General features: G+C 52.0%; 1 long non-coding RNA gene across 1 annotated transcript in view; it reads right to left on the reverse strand.

The window, feature by feature from the left end:
* LOC138657589 (uncharacterized) overlaps positions 1-23,313 on the reverse strand; it is a 108,163-nt gene that overhangs the window by 41,050 nt on the left and 43,800 nt on the right. The gene's annotated exons all lie outside the window — the stretch shown is intronic.

Raw genomic sequence — 23,313 nt, forward strand, 5'->3', positions numbered from 1 at the left:
GCTGTCTGCACGGTCTCCGTGTGATTTAAACTAGCTCTGTAGCCCGATCTGCACCAAAAAAAAAGTTAAGTTCACCAAACACAACTTAACACTTGTGTAGGCCACATTTGAAAAATAATAAAGTTTAGTCCACAATTTACAACATTAGTGTTTCTTACACCTGTTAGGAGGAGCATTACAGGAATAAGCACACTAAGGCCTTAGTACTTTTCTGCTTATCTTTATCTGTCAACCAAGATGAAGAGGGAAGGGAGTAAGGCACGTGGGCGTGGGCGCGGAGCAGGGAGAGGAGCAGGGAGAGGACGTGGTGATTCTGTGCCTGCTGCGGGCGCCGGTGACTCATCGTCACTCAGTTTCAGCAGGGAACAGTCCTTCATGCGCAGCTTTGTCGGAGAGCGCCGTGCACCGCTGCTGCGTGAAGACCAAATTGAAGCCGTTGTCGGGTGGATGGCAGCTAACGCCTCGGCATCGACTTCAGTTAGTGCCACATCCTCTCAGGCACAGAGCACTGGAGAGCAGCCATCTGTCTCTTCACCACCTGCCAAATTGGCCAGGCAGTCAGAGAGCCCAGGACAGGAGCCGTCTCTACTTCTGTTCTCTGAATCTCTTGGCTTGGAAACAGGGGGCCAGCCAAGCAGCATTGGAGAAATGGAAGAAGAGGCAGTGTGCAGTGATGCCCAACACCTTTTTCTCGCTGACTCTGAAGAGGCAGGTGGGCCAGTGCCTCCGGTGACCACAGCGCAGTACGCATCTGATGATGAAACTCAGGTGCCGGTTTCTCGTGCGTACTGTGCTGCTGAGACTACCCAGGAGGAGCAGTTGGTGGCAGAGGGTAGTGGAGATGATGAGGTCCTTGACCCATCGTGGCGTGAGGAACAGGAAGGTGGTGGGAGCAGCTCAGAGGAAGAGCTTCCTCTTACGGGCCAAAGAGGGAGAGGGAGGGGGAAGACTGCGGAGCCTGTAGCCTCCACTTTGGCACCCGTTAGGAGCCTGTCTCTTTCCAAAGCCAAAAAGGGCGCTCCCAAGACTTGCAGTGCCTGGTCCTTTTTTGACACAGTTGCAGATGACATTTGTTTTGTCAAATGCAAGCTGTGTCATCATAAAGTAAAAAGAGGGAAAAATGTCAGCAACCTCAATACCACAAATATGTGGAAACATGTGCGGACCAGGCACGCGGTGGAGTTACAGAAACACACTGAAGATGTAGGCCAACCAACAGCGGCAGCTACCACCTCTTCAGCTCGTGTTGCCTCTTCCTCCAGCTCACGCACAGCTGGTTTGGCTTCCTCCCAGAGACCTTGTGTAATTCCACCCACAGCACCACCTTCCCAGTCATCCTCACACTCCCAGTCTACTCTACAGCCATCGGTAGTACAGGCATGGGAGAAAAGGCGGGCATTCTCGGCCAACCACCCCCGAGCACAGGCTCTGAATGCAGGCATTGCCAAACTGTTGTCCCTGGAAATGCTCTCGTTCAGGCTGGTGGAGACTGACAGCTTCCGTGACTTGATGGCATTGGCAGTCCCACAGTACAAGGTGCCCAGCCGCTTTTACTTCAGCAGGCAGGCTGTCCCTGCCCTGCACAGGCATGTTGAGGCAAACATAAAACATGCGCTACTGAACGCCGTCAGTAGCAAGGTCCACCTCACCACCGATGCGTGGACCAGTCAGCATGGACAGGGGCGATATGTTTCCCTCACTGCCCATTGGGTTAATGTTGTTGAGCCAGGTACAGATCGTGCGAGTGGCGCAGGACGTGTCCTGCCCACTCCAAGGATTGCAGGAATCCAGTCTGTACGCATCGACTCCTCCTCTTACACCAGTTCCTCTGATTCCTCTCTGCAGGATCCGTCACAGTCCACCCCCACATGGACCCGTGAACGTTTACCTATGACCGACATGAGCACAGCCGTGGCCAAACGTCAGCAGGCCGTCTTGAAACTAGTTTCATTGGGGCATCGAAGCCACACAGCGCAGGAGCTCTGGAATGCCATCAAGCAGGAGAGCGATGTGTGGTTACTGCCAGCGAATCTCCAGCCAGGCATGGTAGTGTGTGACAATGGCCGAAATCTGGTGGCAGCTTTGGCCCTTGGCAACCTCACTCACATCCCATGTCTGGCACATGTGCTCAATTTGGTTGTGCAGAGTTTTCTGAGGGACTATCCGGATCTTGATGCCCTGCTGCACAAGGTCCGCCTAGAGTGTGCTCACTTGCGGCGTTCCAGCTTGGCCAGATCCCGCATTGCTGCTCTGCAGCGCAGATTCCGCCTTCCGGAACACCGCATCATATGTGACCTACCTACCCGGTGGAATTCCTCGTTACATATGTTGGAGCGGTTGTGTGAGCAGCAGCAAGCAGTTATGGAGTACCAGCTGCATCAGGCGCAAAGAAGTCGCAGTCAGCGCCGATCAGACTTCACAACCACAGAGTGGGCCACTCTGAAGGACGTCTGCCAGGTTTTGCGTCCTTTTGATTATTCCACGCGGATGGCAAGTGCAGATGATGCACTAGTCAGCATGACTGTCCCCCTTATCTGCCTGCTTCAGCAAACTTTGCAAGGGTTAAGGGATGATGTGGTGGAAGAGGTGGAGGATGAGGAGTCACCTTTTCCATCAGCTTCTGGAGAGTCAGCGCCACGTGGTTCCTCACAAAGGGGTACGCAGGTGCCAATTTGTGAGGAGGATGAGGAGGAGTCAATGGACGAGGAAGAGCTCCGTCCAGAGGAGGGAGCGACACAATTGTCCAGTGGTCAGTGTGTACAGCGAGGGTGGGGTGATGACGAGCGGGCAGAGATCATGTCTCAAGCAGGGGACAGCGTTTCTGGGCCGGTTGGCACTCTGCAGCACATGGTGGATTTTATGCTGCAGTGCCTGAGAAATGACCGCCGCATCGACCACATTCTCAACATGCCTGATTATTGGGTGTTCACCCTCCTCGATCCTCGCTACCGGGACAACGTCCAAAACCTCATCCCTGCGTTGACCCGGGAGCGTAAATTGCGGGAGTACCACGACACACTGGTGAATTCCATCATCTTCTCCTGTCCAACTGAGAGGAGTGCTGCTAGTGCTTTACAAAGCAGCTCAGTGCGTCGAGGCAGTGGGGGAGGCTCTGCCCAAAGAGGGAGCAGAAGCAGTGCCTCTGCCCAAGGCAAGCCGAGTATGGCACAACTCTGGCACACTTTTGTGTGCCCGCCCCAAATGTCTACACCATCACCGGCGGCTCCAGTCAGCAGGAGGCAACGGTTCCGTCAGATGGTGACAGACTACATGGCTTGCCCTCTTACTGTACTCCCCGACGGCTCTTCCCCGTTCAAGTTTTGGGTCTCTAAGCTGGATACATGGCCAGAGCTAAGTCAGTATGCATTGGAGGTGCTGGCTTGCCCTGCGGCTAGTGTCTTATCGGAACGTGTCTTTAGTGCCGCAGGTGGTGTACTAACAGACCGTCGCATGCGACTATCCTCCGATAACGTTGACCGGCTTACTTTCCTGAAAATGAACCAGGCATGGATCTCGCAGGAATTTGCCACTCCTCTGCCTGATTAATTAATTGGGTGTCATCCAGGTCTTCTGCTGTGTTCATCTTTCTACCACCTGAAATGCTATTCCTGGGCTCCAACACCGCCAGTTGCGGCTCAGAAGTGCAGGCTGCACAGTCAAAACATACGACCCAGTGTTATTGGGTTTCAGTAACGTCAGCTGATCCCCAGCTGTGTAGCCGGCAATGTGTCCTGCGACCGCTACGCTGGCACAACAACCTGAATGTAAGGGAACCTGCCCCCCCCCCCCCCCGTCGTTTGTTACTGAAAGAGCCATCTTGTGCAGCAGTAATGCTGCACAAGGAAAAGGTAGCTATTTTTTTTGGGCTCCTTGCACACGCAGAACTTAACACTTATAAAATGTGTTCACTGATACCGTTATACCGTCCCAGAGCTGGGACTTTCCTTCGTAATGTGACGCAGCACAGCCGTCATTCCTACCCCCTTGGTGCCATGCGCTGCCTCCTCAGCGTTGTTTTAAGCTGTCACGGAGCCTGCGCTGTTCTGTTATCCCTTGGCCATGCCCTATTTGCGCTGCCTGTCTTCTGACATAATTTGGTGTCAGGCTGGCTGCGCCTGTGCGGCCGCGCTGCCATAGATCCCGCCTCGCAGTGTCTTCTGATTGAGTCACACTGCGGGCCTGGGATCCATGGGCATGCGCAGTGCATATCTTCCCCTCGGGCTCTCGCTCATTTCCCTCCGCCTTCTTTAGACTGTGCGCCGTCAGCTGATCCCTAATAGCATGCCACGGCCGTGACAACGCACAGTCTGAAGAAGAGGGAAGGAGGGGAGTGAGAGTCGAGGATATGCACTGTGCATGCCCATGGATCCAAGGCCCGCAGTGGGATTACGTTAGACGAGACTGCGAGGTGGGATCTGGAGCAGCGTGGACGCACAGGCACTGACAGCCTGACACCAAATTATGTCAGAAGACAGGCAGCGCTAATTGGGCATGGCCAAGGGATAACAGAACAGCGCAGGCTCCGTGACAGTTTAAAACAACGCTGAGGAGGCAGCACATGGCACCAAGGGGATAGGAATGACAGCTGTGCTGTGTCCCATTACGAAGGAAATTCGCACCTCCGTGACGGTTTAACGGTATAAGGGGACACATTTTTAGTGTTTACTTCTGTGTTTGCAAGGAGCATAATTAAAAGAGCAACCTTTTCCTTTTGCATCCTTAGCGCTGCACAAGATGGCTCTTTCAGCTACAAACGTCTTGGGGGGGGGTTAAAGGTTCCCTTTCAACTTGCTCCAATCAGGCTTCGGCCTACACTCTGTTCCTCTGCTCCTCCTGCTGTCCCTGGGCTCTAACACCGCCAGTTGGTGCCTGGAAGTGCTGTGTGCACAGTCAACAGTCGCTCCTCTGTTATTGGGGTTCAGTAACGTCAGCTGATCCCCAGCTGTGTGTGCGGTAATACCTCCAATCTGCTCCTCCTGCTGTCCCTGGGCTCTAACACCGCCAGTTGGTGCCTGGAAGTGCTGTGTGCACAGTCAACAGTCGCTCCTCTGTTATTGGGGTTCAGTAACGTCAGCTGATCCCCAGCTGTGTGTGCGGTAATACCTCCAATCTGCTCCTCCTGCTGTCCCTGGACTCTAACACCGCCAGTTGGTGCCTGGAAGTGCTGTGTGCACAGTCAACAGTCGCTCCTCTGTTATTGGGGTTCAGTAACGTCAGCTGATCCCCAGCTGTGTATCCGGCAACGTGTCATGCGACCGCCACGCTGGCACAACTAAAATGTAAGGGGACCTGTCCCCCCCCCCCCTAGGCGTTTGTTACTGAAAGAGCCACCATGTGCAGCACTAATACTGCACAAGGGAAAGGTCGCTCTTGAAATTATGCTCCTTGGAAACGCTGAACTACACACTCATGTAATGTGTCCCCTCACACCGTCCAACCGTCCCAGAGGTGGGACTTTCCTTTGTAATGTGACGCAGCACAGCCGTCATTGCTACCCCCTTGGCACCGTGCGCTGCCTCCTTAGCGTTGTTTGATTCCGTCATGGACCCTGCACTGTTATGTTATCCCTTGGCCATGCACAGTTTGCGCTGCCCGTCCTCTGACATCATTTGTTGTTATCCTGGCTGCGCCTGTGCGTCCACGCTGCCCGAAATCCCACCTCGCAGTGTCGTCTAATGTGATCCCACAGTGGGCCTGGTATCCATGGCCATGCGCAGTGCATATACTAGCCTCTCATTCCCCTTCTTCATGCTTCTTCAGACTAGGCGGCGTCAGCTGATCCCTAATAGCATGCCACGGCCGTGACGCCGCACAGTCTGAAGAAGCATGAAGGAGGTGAGTGAGAGGCGATGATATGCACTGCGCATGCCCATGGATCCCTGGCCCGCAGTGGGATTACATTTGATGACACTGCAAGGTTGGATCTCGGGCAGCTTTGACGCACAGGCACTGCCAGCCTGACACCTAAATGATGTCAGAAGACGGGCACCGCTAACTGTGCATGGCCAAGGGATAACATTACAGCGCGGGCTCCGTGACAGAACCAAACAACGTTGAGGAGGTGGCGCACGGCACCAAGGGGGTTGGAATGACGGCTGTGCTGTGTCACATTACAAAGGAAAGTCCCACTTCCGGGATGGTTTGACGGTGTGAGGGGACACATTATATGAGTGTGTACTTCAGCGTTTGCAAGGAGCATAATTTTCGGAGCCACCATTTTCCATGTGCAGTATTACTGCTGTACAAGATGGCTCTTTCAGCAACAAATGCCAGGGGGGGGGGGGGGGTTAAAGGTTCCCTTTCAACTTGCTCCACTGCAGGCTTCGGCTCTGCTCCTCTTTGATTCCCTGGGTTTCAACACTGTCAGTTGACACCTGGAAGTGTTGTCTACACAGAAAAAACACTAGGTGATGTGTCAGTGGGGTTCAGCACCGCCAGCTGTTCCCCTGCTGTGTAGTCGGCATCGTGTCCAGCACAAGCCACGCTGGCACAACCGACCAAAAGCTTCCACCAGTGCAGGCTTCGGCCTACACTTTGCTCCTCTCCTCCTCCTGCTGACCCTGGGCTCAAACACCGATAGTTTTTGCCCGGAACTGCTAGCTGCACAGAGAAAAACACCAGCCAATGTGTTAGTGGGGTTCAGCAACGCCAGCTGTTCCCCTGCTGTGTAGCTGGCAACGTGTCCTGCAAACGCCACGCAGGCACATGAACTGAAATTGAAGGGAGCCTGGCCCCCTCTCCCCCAGGTGTTTCTATGTATAACAGCCACCTTGTACAGTAGTACTGCTGCATTTGTACAAGGTGGCTGACTTTTTATCCTTGCCCACGTGGAACTCAACACGTACAAAATGTGTCTCTTTGAGACCATTCCACTGTCCCTGAGGTGTGACTTTCCTTTCTAATGATACGCAGCACCCCCCTTGGTAGCGCTTCCCATCTTCTGACATCATCGGTTGGCTAGTTGCGCCTGTGCGTCCGCCCTGCCTGAATAAAATGCTCCTCGTTGTCTTAATTATTTTGACTGCGAGGGTGTGATTGATGGGCACGAGCAGTGCATATCTTCGTCTGTCTTAACTCATCTCCTTCTGCCTTCTTCAGACTGTGCAGCCTCATGGCCGCGGCATGCGAGAAGGGATCAGATGAGGCCGCCCAGTCTGAAGCAGGTGTAAGGACATGTGTGAGCGGCAAACATATTTAGTGCACCAGGGCACAAATCCCAGCACCGCAGTGTGATTTTTTAAAAACACACTGTGGGTCTGGGATTCATGTCCACCGCTAACCGCAACGGCCAACATGAAATGAGGTCATAAGACAGGAAGCACTCACAGCGCATGGCCAAAGGATCACAAGAGCGCAGACTCCTGTACAGCAACTAACAACGCTCAGGAAGCTGCGCCCATGCAAAAAGGTGTTGTTTTCGACACCTGTGCTGCTTTTCTTTAAAAAGACAAGTCACGCCTCCACTACTGTTTAACAGTATAATGGGCTAAATAGTGTACGTGTTGCATTCAGCGTGTGCAAGTAGACAAATTAATAGAGCAACCTTTTACTTGTGCAGCATTATGCTGCAGAAGGAGTGGCTCTTGTACTTTGTAACACCTGAGGGGGGGTTAAAGGTAACCTTTGAAATTGGTTCAACTAGGCTTCGGCCTACACTCTGCTCCTCTCCTCCTCCTGCTGACCCTGGGTTCTAACAACGCTAGTTTTTGCCCGGAAATGCTAGCTGCACAGAGAAAAACGCCAGCCAATGTGTTAGTGGGGTTCAGCAACGCCAGCTGTTTCCCTGCTGTGTAGCTTGCATCGTGTCCAGCACAAGCCACGCTGGCACAACCGACCAAAAGCTGCCACCAGTGCAGGCTTCGGCCTACACTTTGCTCCTCTCCTCCTCCTCCTGCTGACCCTGGGCTCTAACACCGCTAGTTTTTGCCCGGAACTGCTAGCTGCACAGAGAAAAACACCATTCAATGTGTTAGTGGGGTTCAGCAACGCCAGCTGTTTCCCTGCTGTGTAGCTTGCATCGTGTCCAGCACAAGCCACGCTGGCACAACCGACCAAAAGCTGCCACCAGTGCAGGCTTCGGCCTACACTTTGCTCCTCTCCTCCTCCTCCTGCTGACCCTGGGCTCTAACACCGCTAGTTTTTGCCCGGACATGCAATCTGCACAGAGAAAAACACCAGTCAATGTGTCAGTGGGGTTCAGCAACGCCAGCTGTTCCCCTGCTGTGTAGCTTGCAACGTGACCTGCAAACGCCACGCAGGCACATGAACTGAAATTGAAGGGAGCCTGCCCCCCACCCCCAGGTGTTTCTATGTATAACAGCCACCTTGTACAGCAGTACTGCTGCATTTGTACAAGGTGGCTGATGTTTTCTCCTTGCCCACGTGGAACTCAACACGTACAAAATGTGTCTCATTAGAGACCAATGCTAATGTCCCTGAGGTGTGACTTTCCTTTTTAATGACACGCAGCACCCCCATTGTTAGCGCTGCCCGTCTTCTGACATCATTGGTTGGCTGCCTGTGCCTGTGCGTCCGCCCTGCCCGACACAACGCCCCTCGTTGTCTCATATTTTGGATGCGAGGGTGTTATTGATGGGCATGTGCAGTGCATATGTTCACCTGTTTTAAGTCACCTCCTTCCGCCTTCTTCAGACTGGGTGTCCTCATGGCCGCGGCATGCGATAAGGGATCAGATGAGGCCGCCCAGTCTGAAGCAGGTGTAAGGACATGTGTGAGCGGCAAACATATTTAGTGCACCAGGGCACGAATCCCAGCACCGCAGTGTGATTTTTTAAAAACACACTGTGGGTCTGGGATTCATGTCCACCGCTAACCGCAACGGCCAACATGAAATGAGGTCATAAGACAGGAAGCGCTCACAGCGCATGGCCAAAGGATCACAAGAGCGCAGACTCCTGTACAGCAACTAACAACGCTCAGGAAGCTGCGCCCATGCAAAAAGGTGTTGTTTTCGACACCTGTGCTGCTTTTCTTTAAAAAGACAAGTCACGCCTCCACTACTGTTTAACAGTATAATGGGCTAAATAGTGTACGTGTTGCATTCAGCTTGTGCAAGTAGACAAATTAATAGAGCAACCTTTTACTTGTGCAGCATTAATGCTGCAGAAGGAGTGGCTCTTGTACTTTGTAACACCTGAGGGGGGGTTAAAGGTAACCTTTGAAATTGGTTCAACTAGGCTTCGGCCTACACTCTGCTCCTCTCCTCCTCCTGCTGACCCTGGGCTCTAACAATGCTAGTTTTTGCCCGGAAATGCTAGCTGCACAGAGAAAAACACCAGCCAATGTGTTAGTGGGGTTCAGCACCGCCAGCTGTTCCCCCGCTGTGTAGCCGGCATCGTGTCCAGCAAAAGCCACGCTGGCACAACCAACCAAAAGCTGCCACCAGTGCAGGCTTCGGCCTACACTTTGCTCCTCTCCTCCTCCTGCTGACCCTGGGCTCAAACACCGCTAGTTTTTGCCCGGAAATGCTAGCTGCACAGAGAAAAACACCAGCCAATGTGTTAGTGGGGTTCAGCACCGCCAGCTGTTCCCCCGCTGTGTAGCCGGCATCGTGTCCAGCACAAGCCACGCTGGCACAACCGACCAAAAGCTGCCACCAGTGCAGGCTTCGGCCTACACTTTGCTCCTCTCCTCCTCCTCCTGCTGACCCTGGGCTCTAACACCGCTAGTTTTTGCCCGGACATGCAATCTGCACAGAGAAAAACACCAGTCAATGTGTCAGTGGGGTTCAGCAACGCCAGCTGTTCCCCTGCTGTGTAGCTTGCAACGTGACCTGCAAACGCCACGCAGGCACATGAACTGAAATTGAAGGGAGCCTGCCCCCCACCCCCAGGTGTTTCTATGTATAACAGCCACCTTGTACAGCAGTACTGCTGCATTTGTACAAGGTGGCTGACTTTTTCTCCTTGCCCACGTGGAACTCAACACGTACAAAATGTGTCTCATTAGAGACCATTACAATGTCCCTGAGGTGTGACTTTCTTTTGTAATGACACGCAGCACCACCCTTGTTAGCGCTGCCCGTCTTTTGACATCATTGGTTAGCTGGCTGCGCCTGTGCATCTCCCCTGCTCGAAACAACGCCCCTCGGTGTCTTATTTTTTTGGACAGCGAGGGTGTGATTGATGGGCATGTGCAGTGCATATGTTTGCCTGTGTTCACTCATCTCCTTCCGCCTTCTTCAGACTGGGTGTCCTCATGGCCGCGGCAGGCGATAAGGGATCAGATGAGGCCGCCCAGTCTGAAGCAGGTGTAAGGACATGTGTGAGCGTCAAACATATTTACTGCACAAGGCCACGAATCCCAGCCACGCAGTGTGATTTTTTGAAAACACACTGTGGGTCTGGGATTCATGTCCACCGCTAACCGCAACGGCCAACATGAAATGAGGTCATAAGACAGGAAGCGCTCACAGCGCATAGCCAAGGGATCACAAGAGCGCAGACTCCTGTACAGCAACTAACAACGCTCAGGAAGCTGCGCCCATGCAAAAAGGTGTTATTTTCGACACCTGTGCTGTTTTTCTTTAAAAAGACAAGTCACGCCTCGACTACTGTTTAACAGTATAATGGGCTAAATAGTGTACGTGTTGCATTCAGCGTGTGCAAGTAGACAAATTAATAGAGCAACCTTTTACTTGTGCAGCATTAATGCTGCAGAAGGAGTGGCTCTTGTACTTTGTAACACCTGAGGGGGGGTTAAAGGTAACCTTTGAAATTGGTTCAACTAGGCTTCGGCCTACACTCTGCTCCTCTCCTCCTCCTGCTGACCCTGGGCTCTAACAACGCTAGTTTTTGCCCGGAAATGCTAGCTGCACAGAGAAAAACACCAGCCAATGTGTTAGTGGGGTTCAGCACCGCCAGCTGTTCCCCCGCTGTGTAGCCGGCATCGTGTCCAGCAAAAGCCACGCTGGCACAACCGACCAAAAGCTGCCACCAGTGCAGGCTTCGGCCTACACTTTGCTCCTCTCCTCTTCCTGCTGACCCTGGGCTCAAACACCGCTAGTTTTTGCCCGGAAATGCTAGCTGCACAGAGAAAAACACCAGCCAATGTGTTAGTGGGGTTCAGCACCGCCAGCTGTTCCCCCGCTGTGTAGCCGGCATCGTGTCCAGCACAAGCCACGCTGGCACAACCGACCAAAAGCTGCCACCAGTGCAGGCTTCGGCCTACACTTTGCTTCTCTCCTCCTCCTGCTGACCCTGGGCTCTAACACCGCCAGTTTTTGCCCGGACATGCGATCTGCACAGAGAAAAACACCAGCCAATGTGTTAGTGGGGTTCAGCAACGCCAGCTGTTCCCCTGCTGTGTAGCTTGCAACGTGACCTGCAAACGCCACGCAGGCACATGAACTGAAATTGAAGGGAGCCTGGCCCCCACCCCCAGGTGTTTCTATGTATAACAGCCACCTTGTACAGCAGTACTGCTGCATTTGTACAAGGTGGCTGATGTTTTCTCCTTGCCCACGTGGAACTCAACACGTACAAAATGTGTCTCTTTGAGACCATTCCACTGTCCCTGAGGTGTGACTTTCCTTTCTAATGATACGCAGCACCCCCCTTGGTAGTGCTTCCCGTCTTCTGACATCATTGGTTGGCTACTTGCGCCTGTTCGTCCGCCCTGCCTGAATAAAATGCTCCTCGTTGTCTTAATTATTTTGACTGCGAGGGTGTGATTGATGGGCACGAGCAGTGCATATCTTCGCCTGTCTTAACTCATCTCCTTCCGCCTTCTTCAGACTGTGCAGCCTCATGGCCGCGGCATGCGAGAAGGGATCAGCAGAGGCCGCCCAGTCTGAAGCAGGTGTAAGGACGTGTGTGAGCGGCCAAAATATTTACTGCTCAAGGCCACGAATCCCAGCACCGCAGTGTGGCTTTATGAAAAGACACTGTGGGTCTGGGATTTATGGCCATCGTTAACCGCACCGGCCAACATGAAATGATGTCATAAGATGGGCAGCGCTAACAGGGCATTGCCAAGGGATAACACAAGAGCGCAGACTCCTGTACAGCAAATAACAACGCTCAGGAAGCTGCGCCAAGCACCAAGGCGTTATTTTGGACACCTGTGCTGCGTCTCATCAAAAAACCAAGTCACGCATCCACTACAGTTTGACTGTAGAATGGGGTAAATTGTGTATGTCTTTCATTCAGCGTGTGCAAGTAGACAAATTAATAGAGCAACCTTTCACTTGTGCAGCATTAATACTGCACAAGGTGTGTCTCTTGTACTTTGTAACACCTGAGGGGGGGGTTAAAGGTTTCCTTTGAAATTGGTTCAAGTAGGCTTCGGCCTACACTCTGCTCCTCTCCTCCTCCTCCTGCTTCAACACGGGCTCTAACATCGCTAGTTTTTGCCCGCAAGTGCTAGCTGCACAGAGAAAAACACACGCCATTGTGTTAGTGGGGTTCAGCAACGCCAGCTGTTCCCCCAGTGTGTAGCCGGCAAAGTGTCCTGCAAACGCAACGCAGACACAAAGCTGCCTCCAGTGCAGGCTTCGGCCTACACTCATCTCCCCCTGCTTACCCTTTGCTCCAACACCGCTAGTTGGGGCTCTAGGAAGACAATCTTTAATAGGCAAGGCAACGCATCTGGGTTCCAGCACCGCCAGCTGGTTCTCGGCAGTGTTCTTGTCACAGGTACTCCCTCGTGCCAAGCCTGGTTTCAGCACCGTCAGCTGTTTCCGGGTTGTGTCAACTTCACTGAGACGCCTATGCTTGCCCCGTCGTGGTGCGGTCGAGTTAGCCAACTCCAGGGTGCCTCCAGTTTAGGAGCTTCCTATGTGGGCTGCGTGAACTGGTAGTCAAGGCTGGTTCTGTAGTGCCAGTAGGCCCAGCTCCCCCTGTAGGACTGTTGGGGTTCGGTAACTGCGGCTGCCTCGCGGCCTAGCTGTTCTCTCCTCTCCTGTGGACCTTCGGGTCCACCACCTGGTTCCAGCACCGTCAGCTGGTTCCGGGCCGAGCCTTTGGCTTAGGTGCCTCCTCCTGGGTATCCGAGTTCCGCCAACGCCAGGCGGTCCTTGGTAGTGCTTTTAAGCGCGGGCACCTACAGCTTAGTAACCGGGTTCCAGCACCGTCAGCTGGTCCTCGGTCGTGCCATTGGCTCTTGCACACTGGGGCAACGCATCCGGGTTCCAGCACCGCCAGCTGGTTCTCGGCAGTGTTCTTGTTACAGGTACTCCCTCGTGCCAAGCCTGGTTTCAGCACCGTCAGCTGTTTCCGGGTTGTGTCAAGCTCACTGAGACGCCTATGCTTGCCCCGTCGTGGTGCGGTCGAGTTAGCCAACTCCAGGGTGCCTCCAGTTTAGGAGCTTCCTATGTGGGCTGCGTGAACTGGTAGTCAAGGCTGGTTCTGTAGTGCCAGTAGGCCCAGCTCCCCCTGTAGGACTGTTGGGGTTCGGTAACTGCGGCTGCCTCGCGGCCTAGCTGTTCTCTCCTCTCCTGTGGACCTTCGGGTCCACCACCTGGTTCCAGCACCGTCAGCTGGTTCCGGGCCGAGCCTTTGGCTTAGGTGCCTCCTCCTGGGTATCCGAGTTCCGCCAACGCCAGGCGGTCCTTGGTAGTGCTTTTAAGCGCGGGCACCTACAGCTTAGTAACCGGGTTCCAGCACCGTCAGCTGGTCCTCGGTCGTGCCATTGGCTCTTGCACACTGGGGCAACGCATCCGGGTTCCAGCACCGCCAGCTGGTTCTCGGCAGTGTTCTTGTCACAGGTACTCCCTCGTGCCAAGCCTGGTTTCAGCACCGTCAGCTGTTTCCGGGTTGTGTCAACTTCACTGAGACGCCTATGCTTGCCCCGTCGTGGTGCGGTCGAGTTAGCCAACTCCAGGGTGCCTCCAGTTTAGGAGCTTCCTATGTGGGCTGCGTGAACTGGTAGTCAAGGCTGGTTCTGTAGTGCCAGTAGGCCCAGCTCCCCCTGTAGGACTGTTGGGGTTCGGTAACTGCGGCTGCCTCGCGGCCTAGCTGTTCTCTCCTCTCCTGTGGACCTTCGGGTCCACCACCTGGTTCCAGCACCGTCAGCTGGTTCCGGGCCGAGCCTTTGGCTTAGGTGCCTCCTCCTGGGTATCCGAGTTCCGCCAACGCCAGGCGGTCCTTGGTAGTGCTTTTAAGCGTGGGCACCTACAGCTTAGTAACCGGGTTCCAGCACCGTCAGCTGGTCCTCGGTCGTGCCATTGGCTCTTGCACACTGGGGCAACGCATCCGGGTTCCAGCACCGCCAGCTGGTTCTCGGCAGTGTTCTTGTTACAGGTACTCCCTCGTGCCAAGCCTGGTTTCAGCACCGTCAGCTGTTTCCGGGTTGTGTCAAGCTCACTGAGACGCCTATGCTTGCCCCGTCGTGGTGCGGTCGAGTTAGCCAACTCCAGGGTGCCTCCAGTTTAGGAGCTTCCTATGTGGGCTGCGTGAACTGGTAGTCAAGGCTGGTTCTGTAGTGCCAGTAGGCCCAGCTCCCCCTGTAGGACTGTTGGGGTTCGGTTACTGCGGCTGCCTCGCGGCCTAGCTGTTCTCTCCTCTCCTGTGGACCTTCGGGTCCACCACATGGTTCCAGCACCGTCAGCTGGTTCCGGGCCGAGCCTTTGGCTTAGGTGCCTCCTCCTGGGTATCCGAGTTCTGCCAACGCCAGGCGGTCCTTGGTAGTGCTTTTAAGCGCGGGCACCTACAGCTTAGTAACCGGGTTCCAGCACCGTCAGCTGGTCCTCGGTCGTGCCATTGGCTCTTGCACACTGGGGCAACGCATCCGGGTTCCAGCACCGCCAGCTGGTTCTCGGCAGTGTTCTTGTCACAGGTACTCCCTCGTGCCAAGCCTGGTTTCAGCACCGTCAGCTGTTTCCGGGTTGTGTCAACTTCACTGAGACGCCTATGCTTGCCCCGTCGTGGTGCGGTCGAGTTAGCCAACTGCAGGGTGCCTCCAGTTTAGGAGCTTCCTATGTGGGCTGCGTGAACTGGTAGTCAAGGCTGGTTCTGTAGTGCCAGTAGGCCCAGCTCCCCCTGTAGGACTGTTGGGGTTCGGTAACTGCGGCTGCCTCGCGGCCTAGCTGTTCTCTCCTCTCCTGTGGACCTTCGGGTCCACCACCTGGTTCCAGCACCGTCAGCTGGTTCCGGGCCGAGCCTTTGGCTTAGGTGCCTCCTCCTGGGTATCCGAGTTCCGCCAACGCCAGGCGGTCCTTGGTAGTGCTTTTAAGCGCGGGAACCTACAGCTTAGTAACCGGGTTCCAGCACCGTCAGCTGGTCCTCGGTCGTGCCATTGGCTCTTGCACACTGGGGCAACGCATCCGGGTTCCAGCACCGCCAGCTGGTTCTCGGCAGTGTTCTTGTTACAGGTACTCCCTCGTGCCAAGCCTGGTTTCAGCACCGTCAGCTGTTTCCGGGTTGTGTCAAGCTCACTGAGACGCCTATGCTTGCCCCGTCGTGGTGCGGTCGAGTTAGCCAACTCCAGGGTGCCTCCAGTTTAGGAGCTTCCTATGTGGGCTGCGTGAACTGGTAGTCAAGGCTGGTTCTGTAGTGCCAGTAGGCCCAGCTCCCCCTGTAGGACTGTTGGGGTTCGGTAACTGCGGCTGCCTCGCGGCCTAGCTGTTCTCTCCTCTCCTGTGGACCTTCGGGTCCACCACATGGTTCCAGCACCGTCAGCTGGTTCCGGGCCGAGCCTTTGGCTTAGGTGCCTCCTCCTGGGTATCCGAGTTCCGCCAACGCCAGGCAGTCCTTAGTAGTGCTTTTATGCGCGGGCACCTACAGCTTAGTAACCGGGTTCCAGCACCGTCAGCTGGTCCTCGGTCGTGCCATTGGCTCTTGCACACTGGGGCAACGCATCCGGGTTCCAGCACCGCCAGCTGGTTCTCGGCAGTGTTCTTGTCACAGGTACTCCCTCGTGCCAAGCCTGGTTTCAGCACCGTCAGCTGTTTCCGGGTTGTGTCAACTTCACTGAGACGCCTATGCTTGCCCCGTCGTGGTGCGGTCGAGTTAGCCAACTGCAGGGTGCCTCCAGTTTAGGAGCTTCCTATGTGGGCTGCGTGAACTGGTAGTCAAGGCTGGTTCTGTAGTGCCAGTAGGCCCAGCTCCCCCTGTAGGACTGTTGGGGTTCGGTAACTGCGGCTGCCTCGCGGCCTAGCTGTTCTCTCCTCTCCTGTGGACCTTCGGGTCCACCACCTGGTTCCAGCACCGTCAGCTGGTTCCGGGCCGAGCCTTTGGCTTAGGTGCCTCCTCCTGGGTATCCGAGTTCCGCCAACGCCAGGCGGTCCTTGGTAGTGCTTTTAAGCGCGGGCACCTACAGCTTAGTAACCGGGTTCCAGCACCGTCAGCTGGTCCTCGGTCGTGCCATTGGCTCTTGCACACTGGGGCAACGCATCCGGGTTCCAGCACCGCCAGCTGGTTCTCGGCAGTGTTCTTGTTACAGGTACTCCCTCGTGCCAAGCCTGGTTTCAGCACCGTCAGCTGTTTCCGGGTTGTGTCAAGCTCACTGAGACGCCTATGCTTGCCCCGTCGTGGTGCGGTCGAGTTAGCCAACTCCAGGGTGCCTCCAGTTTAGGAGCTTCCTATGTGGGCTGCGTGAACTGGTAGTCAAGGCTGGTTCTGTAGTGCCAGTAGGCCCAGCTCCCCCTGTAGGACTGTTGGGGTTCGGTAACTGCGGCTGCCTCGCGGCCTAGCTGTTCTCTCCTCTCCTGTGGACCTTCGGGTCCACCACCTGGTTCCAGCACCGTCAGCTGGTTCCGGGCCGAGCCTTTGGCTTAGGTGCCTCCTCCTGGGTATCCGAGTTCCGCCAACGCCAGGCGGTCCTTGGTAGTGCTTTTAAGCGCGGGCACCTACAGCTTAGTAACCGGGTTCCAGCACCGTCAGCTGTTTCCGGGTTGTGTCAACTTCACTGAGACGCCTATGCTTGCCCCGTCGTGGTGCGGTCGAGTTAGCCAACTCCAGGGTGCCTCCAGTTTAGGAGCTTCCTATGTGGGCTGCGTGAACTGGTAGTCAAGGCTGGTTCTGTAGTGCCAGTAGGCCCAGCTCCCCCTGTAGGACTGTTGGGGTTCGGTAACTGCGGCTGCCTCGCGGCCTAGCTGTTCTCTCCTCTCCTGTGGGCCTTCGGGTCCACCACCTGGTTCCAGCACCGTCAGCTGGTTCTAGGCAGTGTCTTTTGCTCTTGTACCTTCTGCTCCCCATCCTGGTTCCAGTAACGTCAGCTGGTTCCGGGCAGAGCCTTTGGCTTAGGTGCCTCCTTCTGGGTATCCAAGTTCCACCAACGTCAGGTGGTCCTTGGTAGTGCTTTCAGGCACGGGTACCTCCTGCTTAGTAACCGGGTTCCAGTAACGTCAGCTGGTCCTCGGTAGTTCCATTGGCTCTTGGACCTTCGGCTACCCATCCGGGTTCCAGTACCGTCAGCTGGTTCTCGGCAGTGTCTTTTGCTCTTGTACCTTCTGCTCCCCATCCTGGTTCCAGTAACGTCAGCTGGTTCCGGGCAGAGCCTTTGGCTTAGGTGCCTCCTTCTGGGTATCCGAGTTCCGCCAACGTCAGGCGGTCCTTGATAGTGCTTTTTAGCACGGGTACCTCCTGCTTAGTAACCGGGTTCCAGTAACGTCAGCTGGTCCTCGGTAGTTCCATAGGCTCTTGAACCTTCGGGTAGCCATCCGAGTTCCAGTTCCATCAGCTGGTTCTTGGCATTTTCTCAGCCTTCTTGTACCTTCTGCTACATTTCCAAGTTTAAGACCCTAAAGTCGACGACCCGGAAGACCACCCCGATGACGACGACGACGACGACCCGGAAGACCACCCCGATGACGACGACGACGACGGCGGAGACGACGACGGAGACGACGACGGCGGAGACGACGACGGCGGAGATGACGACACTGAAGACGACGACCCTGGAGACGACGACATGGAAGACCGAGAAGCAGAAGAACAAGAGGCTGCAGAACAAAGAGCAGAAGAACATTAAGCATAACACTTAATATCAGAGCAAAAGATATTATCTAAATTATATGCAGAAGAAGACTAAGCAGTGTATGGGGGTGAGTCCGTTCCTCCTCGTGGTGCCCCTGGATAAAGCCTGATGCTGCAGGCCAAACTGAAAGCGGACAAATGTAACTTTTGTGACTGGCAGAACGGAAGGTGTAATCTTCCAACTTTTATAGATAACAACTACGGGAATGCCTGTCACAAATGAGAATATGATGAAGAAGTAGAATAGGAAGAATAATAACAGTGGAATAAAAAGAATATGTAGAATAGGAAGAATAATAATAGTTGAATAAAATGAATATGAAGAATGTAATAAAAAAAAAAATAGCTAGAAGATGAAGAAGAAGATGAATAAGGTGAAGAAGTTGATGTCAAAGATGCTGATGATGATGAAGATGAAAGTGTGGGAAAAGGAAAAAAAAGAAGGGGAAGGTCGTGGAATAGTGAAACATCAATATCTGACAAAATAAAAAAAAATTTACATAGTCAATATCTTTTTCAATCCGAACGTCTTTAAAAAAAAAAAAAATCATGCTATTCTATTTGATTGGACTAATCCTCATTGCCTTTAATATCTCCGCCACCTCCCCCATACATCCTACATTATTCTTAGTTGTTTTCCTTCATGTAGAATGAACCTACAAGGAAAGAAAGGGTTTATTTTAATTCCGATATTTTGGTCCCATTGACTTGCATTGGGATCGGGTATCGGTATCGGCGATATCCGATATTTTTTGAATATCGGCCGATCCAAACCGATACCGATACTTTCCGATATCGGAAGGTATCGCTCAACACTATTTACCAGTCAACTCAGATAAACTGCTCCTGGGCTCTGTCCATGTAACCAGCTCTGCTCCTGCAAGGTACCTGTCTGCCAACTCAGCTCTACTGTTCCTTGGTGCTATCCACACTCTTGGCTCTGCTACTCCAAGGTGCTTGATTGCCATTATGATTCTGCTGTTCCTGTGAGCTGTTCGCATACACGACTTTGCATCAAGGAAGCTGTACATCTATGCGACTCTGCTGTTTCAAGTCATCATTCACACACTCAACTATATTTATGTACTTGTATTTCTACACTTCTCTGCTGTTCCAAGGTGACTTCTCATTTAGGTGCTTCTCACAAAATTAGAATATCATCAAAAAGTTAATTTATTTCAGTTCTTCAATACAAAAAGTGAAACTCGTATATTATATAGAGTCATTACAGACAGAGTGATCTATTTCACATGTTTATTTCTGTTAATGTTGATGATTATGGCTTACAGCCAACGAAAACCCAAAAGTCATTATCTCAGTAAATACTTTATAACACCAGCTTGAAAAATGATTTTAAAATCCGAAATGTTGGCATACTAAAATGTATGCTCAGTAAATGCACTCAATACTTGATCGGGCTCAATTTGCATCAATTACTGCATCTATGCAGCGTGGCATGGAGGCGATCAGCCTGTGGCACTGCTGAGGGGTTATGGAAGCCCAGGTTGCTTTGATAGCAGCCTTCAGCTCGTCTGCATTGTTGGGTCAGGTGTCTCCCAGATCAGGCGAGTTTGCTGCCAATCAAGCACAGTGATACTGTTGTATGTAAATCAGGTAGTGGTACTTTTTGCAGTGTGGACAGGTGCCAAGTCCTGCTGGAGAATGACATTTCCATCTCCAAAAAGCTTGTCGGCAGAGGGAAGCATGAAGTGCTCTAAAATTTCTTGGTAGACGTCTGCGCTGACTTTGGTCTTGATAAAACAGTGGACCTACACCAGCAGATGACATGGCTCCCCAAACCATCACTGATTGTGGAAACTTCACACTAGACCTCCAGCAGCTTGGATTGTGGCCTCTCCACTCTTCCTCCAGACTCTGGGACCTTGATTTCCAAATGAAATGAAAAATTTACTTCCATCAGAGAACAACACCTTGTACCACTGACAACAGTCCAGTTCTTTTTCTCCTTGGCCAGGTAAGAAGCTTCTGGTGTTGTCTATTGGTCATGATGAGTGGCCGGACATAAGGAATGTGACACTTGTAGCCCATGTCCTGGATACATCTGTGTGTGGTGGCTCTAGAAGCAATGACTCCAGCAGCAGTCCACTCCTTGTGAATCTCCCCCCAATTCTCCAATGGCCTTTTCTTAACAATCCTTTCAAGGCTGCGGTTATCCCGGTTGCTTGTGCACCTTTTTCTACCACACTACTTCCTTCCACTCAACTCTCCATTAATATGCTGGATGCACTCTGTGAACAGCCGGCTTCTTTAGCAATAACCTTTTGTGGCTTACCCCCATTGTGGAGTGTGTCAACGACTGCCTTCTGGGTATCTGTCAGGTCAGCAGTCTTCCCCATGAATGTGGAGCTACTGAATCCGACTAAGGGACCTTTATAAACACTTAGGAAGCCTTTGCAGGTGTTTTTTGTTAATTATTCTAATTTACTGAGATAATGACTTTTGGGTTTTCATTGGCTGTAAGCCATAATCATCAACATTAACAGAAATAAACACGTGAAATAGATCACTCTGTGTGTGTAATGACTCTATATAATATATGAGTTTCACTTTTTGTATCGAAGAACTGAAATAAATTAACTTTTTGATGATATTCTAATTTTGTGAGTAGCACCTGTATATCCAAGTATACTGATTTTAGCTTGTCACGGCTGTAACTTTCATGCCTCCTCACCGCCACCCTACTCGCCATTGTCACCACACTGCTTCTCCTCGTCTCAGGTTGGCTCACATTGAGTTTTGCTTCTTTCAGTTCTCCTCTGCACTGGAGCAATAACATATTGCTTTCATTTGGCCTTTGGGGAGTGTGGAAGGTCTCTGCAGAAATCTATCCATTCTGTGTTCTACAGAGATTAGGTTCCCCTGTCTATCCCGTGCTAAGAAGCCCTGTATTAGGCAGCTCATCCCATCACTCCTTGCCCTAAGGTTGGTTGCTAGCTTCCTAACACCTACTTGTTGCATTTCACCATATTCTGTTACCCATTAACGACTTAGCTTGATCACCCATTCTGCCTGACTTTTCTGCTCCTGAACTTGGCTAGGTGTTTTTAACCTGTGCTGCCTGCCCTGACCTCAGAATGTCGGACCATGTCTTTGTCTTTGCCTTCTTGTAACGTGTACCCGAGCCTCTAACCCTCTGTTCACCTGCTGCTGGCATCCCAGCCTATCCTCACCACCAGAGGCCATAATGAAACCTAGTAAACACCTAGTCATGCCTCTCCATGGTAAGCCTGGCCCATGGCCCAGTGGGCCCACACCCACCTGCGTTACATCGCTGTTCCACATACTTTCCTGCTTCGCTATCCCACACTATGCCAGTTGTCGACTTGTTAATATAGCTGTGATATTCCACGTTATCTGGCCAACTAAATGCCTCTGGTCGGTTCAGCTTACCCTGGTCAGTGGCTTAGCTAATCCACATCACCAGATGAGCCCTTAACATCAGTCAAGTAGAATGCCATTATGCTGCTAAAAATGACGAAGGGACTCCATCCTCAGTATCAGTGCAGCTCTCAGAGCTCAGAATCTCAGCAATCAGTAGGTGATGGCATATCCTAGCAATATGCCACCATTTTCTGAGATGGGAATGCCACTTTCAGGTCTATCTACTTTTGTGATGTAATATCACCCACTCATCAGTTACTCCTTTTCTCCAACTTACCTTCTCGACTCACTCTTGAAAATCACAGAAGAAATCTGCCCTCTGTGACATAGTGTGAGGCGGCATACTACATTCTCGTGCCCATTATACATGGCACATAGTAGGTGGGTCCTGGTACAGATTTGGCAGTGAGACTTTGGTGGCCTATTTCATTTTTAGCCATTTTGATTTTTAAAATGTATAGTCTGCGATGGTCTGGATAGTATTAATTGGTAGAATTGTATTTTTTCATTTTATGTTATTATTTGCCTTTTTGTTTATTTTTTTTACAATTTTTGATAGGTCCTTTTCACTCTGCTATTTGTTGTATGTGCCAGGAAAACTCCCTGAGGTCTCCATAGAGCGCCAAAGTCATTTTAACCTCTGTACGAATTGCACATATTGGTATAGTATTGTTTTTTATAGGGTCTAAGGTCTTTCCACTTTGTGGACACAGATAGAAAAGGGCCCCTTGAAAGAACAGTAAATTCAATTGCATATGTTTTGGAGGTGGAAATCGGCCCCCTTACCTATTGGACCCCTTGACAATCTCTATCCAGATTGAGGAAGGAGCAAACCCTCTTTTGAATCATTCCTTGATAACTGCTGATTACGGCACCACAAGTGGTAAACGCACTAGATCCCATAAACCATCTGTCCACTTTTCCGCATTAATTTACTAAGAAAAATAACATGTCGGACCCCTCTTATCTCTTTAGTGCAGTGCCAGTGATATATGCAGTAGTAACATGTACAGCAGCTTTGGCAATGTAGAGAACGGGTTAAGTTTCTCCAGTGAAAATCCTTTCCATATCCTTGAGAAGCAGATGACGCTTTAATGGATTCATGGTCTGTCACGAAGCTTTATGCAAGAAGAATGTTCTCGCTGTACATCAGCCCTTTACCCAGAAGGGAATTGTACTAAAAAAGATGTGTAAATTCTCCGAGCATCTAGAAATGATTTATTTATGACTGCTCGTCTGTAAAAAACAGAGACAAAAATTATGTCCCTTTTACAACGTCAAGAACCAGAACCACAGATTCTTCATTGTATAGACCTGAGCTGATTGGAATATATTTTTCCCAGGGACCATTACTCTAAATACTCGTCTCCGCCGCTAATCTCCGAAAGGAGAACCAGTGGGCTTCCAAGATGAAGTTCTTCTCCTAGCGATATCCCGATATTTCCACTGCTTATCCCCCATATTGCTCTGAATTGTAGGAATGAAATTATACTTAGGCCACTTGTAGATGGTGGTCAATTGTTCTTAATACAGATCTACCAAACAAGGACTGGGCTGGCTCCAGGTTTATGTGGGCCATTAGTTAATAAAGTTCTGGTGGGTCCTACTTTGCTTACGATTTTTCCTTTTTGCCTTATAAGAGCCAGGGTCGCTGTGGGTCCCTTCAGCACATGCCACAATTCATGACGTACACATAAGAAATATAGGTATAGCATAATGCAAGGGTCGACACTGAAAGCTTGGGGCCCCTGTGCAATAAATCTGTCTGGACCCCGGCATGCCGCTTATGATGAGGACCATCTGGCCGTGGGACCTCCGGAGCCTTGGGCTCTGGCCATACTGCCCCCATTATCACCGCGTACATAGAGTTCAAAGAGCACCATAGTGTTGACATATGCAACAGATTAGGACTTATTATAAGTAAAAGGAGGACTTTATACTAACCAGACAGCAGATGGCGATAGTGTGTAAAGTT

The sequence above is a fragment of the Ranitomeya imitator genome, chromosome 1, assembly GCF_032444005.1.
Source record: "Ranitomeya imitator isolate aRanImi1 chromosome 1, aRanImi1.pri, whole genome shotgun sequence".
Taxonomy (NCBI): domain Eukaryota; kingdom Metazoa; phylum Chordata; class Amphibia; order Anura; family Dendrobatidae; genus Ranitomeya; species Ranitomeya imitator.